The 10,871-nt window shown below is 38.7% G+C and overlaps 1 protein-coding gene across 1 annotated transcript in view; it reads left to right on the top strand.

Moving 5' to 3' along the window:
• Window positions 1-4,033: 4,033 nt before the first annotated feature.
• The window catches only part of LOC135106474 (3-hydroxyisobutyryl-CoA hydrolase, mitochondrial-like), a 20,088-nt gene continuing 13,250 nt past the window's right edge, over window positions 4,034-10,871 (top strand). Inside the window, exon 1 of the mRNA XM_064015506.1 lies at window positions 4,034-4,206. The gene's annotated coding sequence lies outside the window, so the exon portion shown is untranslated. The remainder of the gene's footprint in view (window positions 4,207-10,871) is intronic.

Raw genomic sequence — 10,871 nt, 5'->3', positions numbered from 1 at the left:
GATGCGTTCATTGTATACATGAAATTATCTTCATTCCCATTAATATACTCATAATCCAGGCAGCGAGTTTTTATCCGATACACTCATGGAGCCTTTCGGTGCAACACAACATTATTATTAGTTTTGTCACACACACGGAAAGAGGAGAGGCCTCTATCACACCGCCACGCTGCCTCTGCCACGCTCTGTGCTCGCCTCGCGCTCCATCACTTTCTTGATTCTTTGCTTCTTTGCTTGTATTTCATCTTTATAGTCATTCAGTGCAACAACTGTATAAGTAGATACGTGGAAAATACAATAATAAAACTAAATACGTTAATTTCCTATCTTAAAGACATAATATATTTAACACCAATATAATTTAGGTCGTCTACATATTCAACTATTTGCTAAAAATTCTGGAAAAAGGAACATCATAAACGTAACGGCAGCAACAACAGTAAGAGTAATAACATTCAAAGAACTAACTAAAACAGTAGTGGTTAGAGTAAGGAACTGCAGTACTGGTGGTAACCGTGATGGCAGCTGTGCTGTTTGTGTACCTTATTGTTGGAGAGTATTTGTTCTACGATTGCATACGATTGCAGCACACACACACACACACACACACACACACACACACACACACACACACACACACACACACAAAGCCCGTGAAGCTGCATATCAGAAGGAAGACTCGGGCAAGCTTTCATCTCATTCCCTTGATTAAATTTCCTTCCTTAATGCCACAGCCTTACCCACCACTCATCTTCCCGCCACACTAGTTCCCTACCAAACACTTTCCTCACCACACACCTTCCCCATCACACACACACACCTTCCCCGCTACATCTACTCTCCTTCTTTACATCACCACCAGACACCTCCCCCACATACACACTCCCTACCACAACCACCACCACCACCACTACCAGGACGAAGAGTGTACATAAGTAAGGTTCCTTCGTCTGTTTTATCCTGTCCCGCCTGCCTGGTCCTCGATCTCGGCTTCCTTGATACGGCAGGAGGCGGCGACGGCGGGAGGAGCATGTTATTGTTGAATCCCAAAGAGCACAGAAACACTGCCTGCTGGAGGGGATGGCGAGGGATTAAGGTCTTGCTTGATGGAGAAGCAGGAATAGAAAATGAGAGGTGGAGAAATGGGAAGATGAGAAGGTGGACTGATGAAAGAGAGAAAAAAATGAGAAAGGGTAGGTAGGGAAGGATCGGGGAAAGGACAGGAGAGGTGTAGATAAAGAAAAAGAAGTGATATGGAAGGAAAGGAAAGAACGATGAGATACGAAAGGGAAGGTAGAGATAAGCGAAGGACGAGGAAATGGAGGGAGGGAGATAAGAGGTGAAGTAGACGTAAACAGCAGAGACAGAACGAGGACATGCTACAGATCACAAAAAATAAATAAATAGATAAATAAATAAATAAATAGAAACAAAGAAAAAGGCATTGAAGTGTTATAGGGTGGAGAAGAGAAGAAAGAAGATAGGAAATGGGAAAATGGAAGGAAGAGATGGAGAGCTGATAAAAGATGAAGGAGTTAAATCATGGAAAGGAGAAACAGAACGAAAAAAAAGATATGTATATATATATATATATATATATATATATATATATATATATATATATATATATATATATATATATATATATATATATATATATATATATATATATATATATATATATATATATATATATATATATATATATATATATATATATATATATATGTGTGTGTGTGTGTGTAAGATGGTAAACATATAAATAGAACTCTTTTAAGTGGTATTGAATATGAAACTTGAAGCAAAAGGTGGAAGTAAAGAAATAATAGGTTGAAATGGAAACTAAACCTACTTAGAGACTTATAACAGTGTAACAGTGGACGCGTTGGCTCAGACCCTAACGCATCTATCTTCGAATCTCGGTTTGCGGTTTAGATTTCTCTCGGGTACCTGCTCGCTGCCGATTCCCCAGCCGCAGAGGGCACAAGCCGGTGCAGCTCAGTGACGGTTCCAGGCTCAGATGAATGGAGAGGCTTGCGTCAGGAAGAGCATTTGGAATAAACCCTCTTGCCACATATAGATCAGATTCGCTGTGACAAACCGAAGAAAAAAAAAGTTCATGCACGGTATGTGTCTAATTAGATGTTTTGGAGTCAGCGAAGAAAAAAAAAAGTTTTTGCGCTATCCCTGCACTGCATATTCCATTCACGGTATGTGTATAATTGGGTGTTTTGGAGTCAGCGGTGGCAATCATTCCATCAGGGCAAGGAATCAGCGAGAGCAGACAAGTATGAACAACACGAGAACCGCCACACGCAGCACCAATCATTCACGCCCTCGGAGTGAAGCCCCTGCCGCCAGGACCATTACTAACACATTCACTCAAACCACTTGGATGCTTCACGCTTCGCAGCTAACCGTGGCGTGCTCAGGGAGAGAAAGAGAATGCTCACACAGTATATAAGCGTTAACGGGGAAGAGGAATCAAGGGAATACACGTCTACATCAACGTTCGCAGGAAAAGTAAATATAGGTATAAATAAACGTTCTCATAATAGGAATGAAGGGAATGCACGAACACGTTACCATTCTCGGGAAGGGAAATGAAGGGAATGCAAGCACACATCAGCGTCCTCGGGGAAGGGAACGAGGGTAATATGGTAAAGTTATTGTGGCGACTGAAGGCAGTCAATCCGTCCTTTATAATACAATTCTGTTCTGATGACTTATTTGTACTGTTACGTTCCCTCAAAACAATCTCGCGACCCCCTAACTTGAGAACCACTGGCTGTAAGTGAACACGAAAATGAGGAAGCGAGACATGGAGATTTCAGCATTAACAGATTTACGTGCTATATTTCTTAGCAAAAAAAAAAAAAAAAGATAAATAAATAAATAAATAAATAAATAATAATAATGATAATAATAATAAAAAAAAAAAAAAATATATATATATATATATATATATATATATATATATATATATATATATATATATATATATATATATATATATATATATATATATATATATATATATATATATATATATATATATATATATATATATATATCTTTTTAACGGGCTATAAATCTGCGAGGAGTCGACAGTGTGGCAGCGGCTGACTGTGTGCGACTGCCGAGTGTTGTTCCTCACCCTCCACGCCTTGCTGTGAAGACCCGAGTGCCGGCCATTTCACTCCCATGCTGACGCTCCTCCTGCATCATTTTCTGCTGACTCTTTCTTGAGTGGGTGAAACCGAATCGTTAATCAGAAAAAGTCGACGTCCAAATCTCTCTCTCTCTCTCTCTCTCTCTCTCTCTCTCTCTCTCTCTCTCTCTCTCTCTCTCTCTCTCTCTCTCTCTCTCTCTCTAACAATTTCCAGTATCAAAGAATCGTGTCATTTTAATCCTTTCAATTCTTCCTTGTCTTGATTCTCCGAGGAGTTAAATTTCGTGGCTTAAAGCGTTCATTCACTGCTTTTCCCACACCACCATCTGGAAAAAGAGCGCCTACTTTTCCCAACTTCAGAAAGTAATGTTATGTCATACGTACTGATGGTGCATTGTGCTATAAAATTCGGTGTCTTGCCTCGTGTACATGTACGTATGTGTACATTGTACAGTAACTATAGTAATGTTGTATAATTACGAGTATTTTCTTGGTAGCAGCATGACTGTATTTATTAGGGTAAATTGGTGTGATATAAATGGGTAGAGCCTGCTTGATCACACCACGCCACGTCACGCACCATGTGACTTTTCATAAATTATTGCATAAATTATTGCCATTAATGAACAATTAATATAATTTACAACATACATATTATTTATGGCTTCCTCTCTCTCTCTTTCTCCGTAATGTATTTTGGCCTATATTCTTTCCCATAAATATGATTTTATTTGCCTTTCTTATATAATTAGCGAGCTATAGTAAAAAAAAATATATCCATGTACTGGCAACCCGCAAATATTTCAGGTGTTTGCATTTTGAGGCACCAAGCGTCTCGCTAGACGGCTGCCGGCAGTCAGTCCTGGAAGGAAGTAGCACGACAAACACGCGCAGAGTTGTACCCATCGCCACTCTTGATTCTCAAAACTCTTTGGGAATATTAGATGCACATATTTATATTATAACATTCACCTTCGTCATTTACCTGAAAATCACAGAGACTCGCCACGAGTGACTTCACCCACAGCAGTGAGGTAAGAACTAATTAAGTGACCAAGTAAGTAATATATTACATACATTTGCACTCCACAGTAAGACATAGTTACTGTTGTTGTTGTTGTTGTTGTAGCTGTCGTCGTTGTTGTCAGCATTGCTACGATGATGATAACTGTAAAACATGTGGAGACCGTCACGTGACTGTGTTCTCATTACGATTACGAAATTACAATCTCTCTCTCTCTCTCTCTCTCTCTCTCTCTCTCTCTCTCTCTCTCTCTCTCTCTCTCTCTCTCTCTCTCTCTCTCTCTCTCTCTCTCTCTCTCTCTCTCTCTCTCTCTCTCTCTCTCTCTCTCTCTCTCTCTCTCTCTCTGTGTGTGTGTGTGTGTGTGTGTTCAGTATCCCGATTGTATATCATCGAACAGTGGAAGACATCTTAGTCCACCAACCTCATTAGTGCACGTCCTTTCTCCTTCAGTTAAATATCTCGCCTTTCTCCCTCCCGTGCAACTTCCCAACAACAGGCTTCACGAGACCGTAGCAGAGCATCCCAAACTGCCAGACTCACTCCAAACTTTAGCTAAAAAGTCTAAACTGCTCGCCACGACTCGAACCTGCATCCTGGCTACCAAGTCCTCCGTGGAAATGCCAAATGATTAACTACGGTGAAGATGGGTGAGGAGAAGTGGTTTGCGATGTTGTGGTGCCCTCTCTGCATTACGAGAGAGAGAGAGAGAGAGAGAGAGAGAGAGAGAGAGAGAGAGAGAGAGAGAGAGAGAGAGAGAGAGAGAGAGAGAGAGAGAGAGATGCAGCTGATATTTTAAAGAGAAAATGGTACACACACACACACACACACACACACACACACACACACACACACACACACACACACACACACACACACACACACACACACACACACACACGTGTTCACATCATTTATAGCGTGTTTTAACATTGAAGAAAGAGGAGAGGGAGGAGGGGGGAAGGGGAGAAAAAAGAAGTAAAACTGTAAATATATAATTTATTTTTATTTTTTGTACTAGTAGTAGTAGTAGAAGTAGTAGTAGCAGCAGCAGCAGTAGTAGTAGTAGTAGTAGTAGTAGTAGTAGTAGTAGTAGTAGTAGTAGTAGTGTGCAAGATATCTATAAAAAATAAAGAGAAACAATACTAAAAGTAGTCGTAATAAAACGCACACACACACACACACACACACACACACACACACACACACACACACACACACACACACACACACACACACACACACACACACACACACACACACACACACACGTCAATATACAAAATGTTTTATGCCGAATCTAAAAAAGTTGTTGGCTGTCTGAGAGAGAAAGAGATAGATAGATAGATAGATAGATAGATAGATAGATAGATAGAGAGAGAGAGAGAGAGAGAGAGAGAGAGAGAGAGAGAGAGAGAGAGAGAGAGAGAGAGAGAGAGAGAGAGAGAGAAATTATGAATTTCTTTAGAGTATTTATTATGATTTCTTATACAACTTCTAGAGTGATGAAATGAAAATTCTCTCTCTCTCTCTCTCTCTCTCTCTCTCTCTCTCTCTCTCTCTCTCTCTCTCTCTCTCTCTCTCTCTCTCTCTCTCTCTCTCTCTCTCTCTCTCTCTCTCTCTCTCTCTCTGTGTGTGTGTGTGTGTGTGTGTGTGTGTGTGTGTGTGTGTGTGTGTGTGTGTCTGTGTGTGTGAAATTGTACGTATAGCTGCAGAATTAAAAGGAATAAAACGAGGAGTAGGAGAGAAAGTAAAAATAGGAAACAGATATCAGACCTGTAAAATGGCATCCATTTTGTCTGTGAGAATACAAGGCCAGACTAAATCAAATAAACAATTGAAAAGATACAAAACCTTTCATCATGTTTGTTTCACATTTAATATCAATCCTAGTTATCGGTATATTGTTTACTATTTTCATTAACAGTTATATAGAAAAAAATTCGGCTTAGCGATGACCTTGTTTATGATGTTATGGGTATGAAAACGTATTGTCAAAAGTTATTCCTTGCTTTGGTTAATAGCAAACAGTTAGTGAATGTAGTACGCTTAAGAGTCATGAATGTGATATGGTGTGTAGGTAATACGGACTTTTGGCAGGGAATGGAAAATTATTCTGTTCCTCTATGATCAGACATTAAAGAATAGTTATGAATTACAATGTGTATAGATTTGACTTGATATCAAGTGGGTATGAGGATTAGTACACGCATTAGACCTCTCGTTATGGGCTGTTTACAAGGGCTTTCTCATGATTATCGTGATGATTCAGTAAGCTTTATGTACTTTTTAAATGGTGCAATGAGAAGTTAATTTTTTTTTAATTTTTGTGATATTTTGACAAGCATTCTGGACTTTTAACAGACTTTAGTTGAAGTTATTCGAGTTTTCAAGGATGTTTCCATGGATCTGGATATAGTTTAACAACCATCTTACATTGCCCATAGCGAAAAATACCAATGAAAAGGCGGATAATTGTTTCTGTGACCTTTGAAAATAACCCTTGTGAGACACCAAAAACGTTTGAGAATAAGAAGAGACACACCCCCTGCCCCGCTCTCTTGTTTCTAGACAATAGCATGACGTGTTTATTGTTTTGTTCGTCTTCATTTACGTTAGTACATTAATTCGTACAAAATATAAGGAAATAAGGATGAGGAATAAAAAAAAACAAGGGAAGAAGAGGAAATAGAAGTCACGACTTTTAAATTACATCCATTTTCTTTATAAGACCCCGAGGCAAATTAAAACAAATAAATAATCAAAATTTATATAAAACTATTGCTTAGTTTTCTTCATATTAATATAATTTAATAACATTACTTAATTTAGATAACAGGTATGCCAGAGAGAGAGAGAGAGAGAGAGAGAGAGAGAGAGAGAGAGAGAGAGAGAGAGAGAGAGAGAGAGAGAGAGAATAATCGTACGCCCTGTAGTATAAAAGTTCCCCTCTTCTTATCTCATCATGATTTCATCACCACCAGGTCAGCACACGCTGGAAGGCGGGTTTCTTTTTTTCTCCCACCACTTTCCCGCCAGCTCTGTCAGGAAGCCTCATGCATATACTCCACTCTTAGACCTGGAGCACTCTGCAACTTTAGAAGTTTCACGTTTAAAGGCATCTCGCAAATCTCCTAAGAGTCCTCAACCTGCGAAGAACTCAAAACGATTTGGGCCATCCACTGCGTACTCCCTGAGCACACAAGTTCTTCAGTTTCTTAAGACAAAATCCTAGAGGATTGTATCTTATTATTTTTCTTTTCTATACTTGATGAGTATCCTCAGTGATGCAACAAATCAGTCGCAAAGAAATCAGCACTCAGGAAAACTGTAGTTCTTAACGAATGTTTACAAGTATTTTGACCGATCTTCTTGCCACGACGCCATTATTGTTTAAGCAGCGAGGCTGTCGTCTCTCAAACCAGAAACCACCAGTCCTCCACATCTTGCACTTTGTTATATTCATAAACAGTGAAATGTTGATGTTTATGGCGACAGAGCCATAAAGACCAATATTTTAACTCATAACTAACTCAGAAAGAATGGAGTTGTCAATTAAATATTTCAACAAAAGATCGTTGAAAAAAATCAAGCGTTTGCTGGCAGAGACAAAAAAGCGTCAAGGATGGCCCCTGCCTTGAACTCTATTGAATAACTGTATATATGAGGACGGTGCGAGGCAAGTTATCACTGTGCTTACTGGAAACTTGAATTTTGAAAACTTTGCACTTCTATTTTCTTTTCCTTTCTTCTTAATAAAATTTATGCTAACCCAAGTTAAATCTTGCTTTCTGAAATGTATGATTCATATCTTTGTCTTAACAAGTGCTTCCTTTCTTTTGACTGTAGCAGTATCAATTTTGAAGAATCGAAAGAAATTTTACTACATAAGATCTAGAAGATATCCATCCCTCCAAGATCAAGATGTAACTAATAAAGGCTGTTTATATGCTGAGGACAGTCAGTGTTGCATATAATAAAAGATGTTTATATGTTTGAGGAAAGTCATTCTTGCATAAGACAAAGAACGTAATATTGCAAAGATAGCAATCTGTTGTAACTTGCAAAATCAAGTGCTGAATTCAAAGACAAATCTTATGTTGAATTTCTGAGGCTATGAAATTAATAATTTGTGTGCCTAGAATTTTAGATTTGTTGTTTGGTGTGTCTTACATCGACGGTGCAATGTTTTGTGCTCCTCGAATGCCGGTACGTGCTTGTTTGTTTAATGAATTTATTTGGGTAAATAAATGAGTTACGGAATACCAGTGCTTACTTACAAAGCTATGATTACCTGGTCTGTGTGTGTGTGTGTGTGTGTGTGTGTGTGTGTGTGTGTGTGTGTGTGTGTGTGTGTGTGTGTGTGTGTGTGTGTGTGTGTGTGTGTGTGTGTGTGTGTGTGGTGTGACAATCCCACGCCAGTTTCATAATGTCTAAGAAGGTTTTTTTGGGGAAAAGTTGGGAAGAGGTTAACTTTGATCATCTTATCTCGTCGAACGTCAGTCTCTCCTCTCTCTCTCTCTCTCTCCTCTCTCTCTCTCTCTCTCTCTCTCTCTCATCTCTCTCTCTCTCTCTCTCTCCTCTCTCTCCTCTCTCTCTCTCTCTCTCTCTCTCTATCTATCTATCTATCTATCTATCTATCTATCTATCTCTCGCGCGCGCCTGGACAGTACTATGGGCGACGGTGGGCGGGCAGCGAGGCATGGGCGGGAGTCTCTGCCTCAGATGCTGGGCGTCCTGCATGTTGTGTCAGATGGTTGCCAGGGAGTGAGGTGTAAAGATCGAGGCGGCTGGTAAGGGTGGCTGACTCAGGCAGGGGTCAGGTCGCAGTCTGGGTCTCGGGAACGTAGTCGGGGTGGTGTAGGCTGGCAGTCCCGATAAGAGATACCCTGCCTCATAAAGATTAGCACTTAATAGTTGTCAGCCGCGTCCATCCTCCTGTGTTTTATTGAGAAAGGTTCTGGTCAAGAGCAACAAAAGTGAAAAAAAAGGCCCACTGAGATGCCATTTCCGAAAGGAAAGAGGCTAAAAGGATTATCTAGAATTGTCTTGAAACCTTCGTCCTTGAGTGTTTCTTCTGAGTGAGATGTCTGCAGGGAAGTAGGAAGAAGAGTTAAATTAGTATCATATTAAGGTCCACTTTGCAGAGAGAGAGAGAGAGAGAGAGAGAGAGAGAGAGAGAGAGAGAGAGAGAGAGAGAGAGAGAGAGAGAGAGAGAGAGAGAGAGAGAGAGAGAGAGAGAGAGAGAGAGAGAGAGAGACCAAATTAAAACAGAAATGGAGCCAATATTAATGCCAGAAGAAACTGCAGGAGATATCTTAAGGCAATGCGGTTACTCAGTACATCACAAACAATACTTCCTTTGCAGCGTTCGCCCGCAAGCATCACGAGAGAGGGCACGTGACTCTACCCAACGTGATATCCATTCCTCGGGTTAACGGTGCAATGAAAACGTTGATGCAAGTCTCATGATGAACTGATGCTTGGCGGACAGAAAAGTTGACGAGACAAACATACCAAGAGAATATGACAGATGACAGGGCAGACAAACAGGTGACAGGAGGGACAGGCAAGTGATAGGCAGACAGACAGGGTGAATAGATAGTTGGAAGGGCAGACAGACTGTGTGACAAGACGGACAGATAGGTGACAGAGACATAGTATAGATGACAGCTTAGCTAATAAAGACGAGGTGCGTGTTCCCAATCACCCTTCAAAATAGAGTGATCGCACTGGGGAATCATAACTTGCTCCTGGTGAAAGTCTTTACTGCCTGCATCTTGACACACGAGCTCTTCCTTTTGTTCCTGTACTCCCTGACCAGTCTTCATATACTATACACATTAAAGTTAGAGATAGATAAACAAGTAGGAAGATAAATAGATAGATAGGTAAGTACGTAAGTAGATAAGTGAGTATAACTTCAAAATAGAGAATAAGAATGAGGCATTACAGTGACAAGGAATGAGATGCGTGGGGCGTGAGTGCGGCTGAGATGATGGAAGTCCCAGTAATGGTGTCTCGGTTTTGGTGTGGGGGCCCAAGACTGCATCACACTCTCGGGAAGTGACGCGTGATGGACAATCCAATATGGCGCAGACCTGTAATAATTTTTGGTGAATTTAAAGTCACGCGTCGCAGTGCTGGCCAAGTCACTGGACATTTAGGTGGAGAGAAAACGTAAATATATCAGGAAGAACTATTTTATATGTGAGATGTGATAGAGAAAATGGGATGCGGTCCTTCATCTCGTGTGCTTTTATATATATATATATATATATATATATATATATATATATATATATATTATATATATATATATATATATATATATATATATATATATATATATATATATAATATATATATATATATATATATATATATATATATATATATTATATATATATATATATATTATATATTATATATTATATATTATATATTATATATATATATATATTATATATTATATATTATATATTATATATATATATATATATATATATATATATATATATATATATATATATATATATATATATATATATATATATATATATATATATATATTATATATATATATATATATATATATATATATATATATATATATATATATATATATATTATATATATATATATATATATATATATATATATATATATATATATATT

Source organism: Scylla paramamosain, chromosome 2 (assembly GCF_035594125.1).
Source record: "Scylla paramamosain isolate STU-SP2022 chromosome 2, ASM3559412v1, whole genome shotgun sequence".
NCBI classification, from domain to species: domain Eukaryota; kingdom Metazoa; phylum Arthropoda; class Malacostraca; order Decapoda; family Portunidae; genus Scylla; species Scylla paramamosain.
This window is presented reverse-complemented; position numbering and strand designations above follow the sequence as displayed.